The following is a 905-nucleotide window of genomic DNA, read 5'->3' as shown; positions in this document are numbered from 1 at the left end:
TCTTCTTCGATCGCATCCCCATGCGGTGGAAACTCTAACCCTAAACCTAACGAGACCCTAATCTAACCCTAATCTGATCATCTTCTCCGATCGTCGCCCGCCCTTCTCCAAGTGTCTTCTATATAGTCGTTTTTTCCTCTATTTTTGATCACCTTCTCTGATCCCATCCCGTACGGTGAAAACTCTAATCCTAAACCTGACATGACCCGGATAGGACCCTAACCTAGACAGCGACTCAACATTGACACTAATCCATCCCAACCCTAACCTAACCCTGATTGTGACCTAATCCTAATCTGAGTTGACCCATCTTAATTCTAACTCACACCAATCCTAACCCAATTGACCTCTTTCTTGACCCTAACCTAACCTTGACTTTGACTTGACCTAATCCTACCTGGCCTGATCCAATCTTGATCCGATTGTAACTGAATTAATCCATCCCAATCCTAAGCCGATTAACCCACCTTTATCGTAACCTAACCAATCCCCTCCTGACCTGACCTAACCATCACCATAACCTTGACCTGATGCTCACCTGACTTGACCCACCTCAATCCGAACCCACACCAATCCTAACCCATTTGACCTCTTTCCTGACCCTGACCTAATCCAAACTCTGACTTGACCTAGTTGGTAGCAATTCAAACCCAATCAACCTAACTTGACCCGATCGTCATTGGATTAACCCACCCCAACCCTAAACTGATTAACACACCTCAAGTCTAACCCATCCCTGATTGTGGCTTAATTAATCCATCCCAAGTCTAACCCAATCGACACTCTTTCTGATCCTGACCCAATCTTATCCCTGGCCTAACCTAAGTTGATCCCGATTGAAAGTGACTTAACCCACCCCAATCCTAAACCGATTAACCCACCTAAATCCTAACCCAACCAACTTC

The sequence above is a fragment of the Elaeis guineensis genome, chromosome 15, assembly GCF_000442705.2.
Source record: "Elaeis guineensis isolate ETL-2024a chromosome 15, EG11, whole genome shotgun sequence".
Classification (NCBI taxonomy): Eukaryota; Viridiplantae; Streptophyta; class Magnoliopsida; order Arecales; family Arecaceae; genus Elaeis; species Elaeis guineensis.
The sequence above is the reverse complement of the archived record's forward strand: the minus strand, read 5'-3'. Positions refer to the sequence as shown.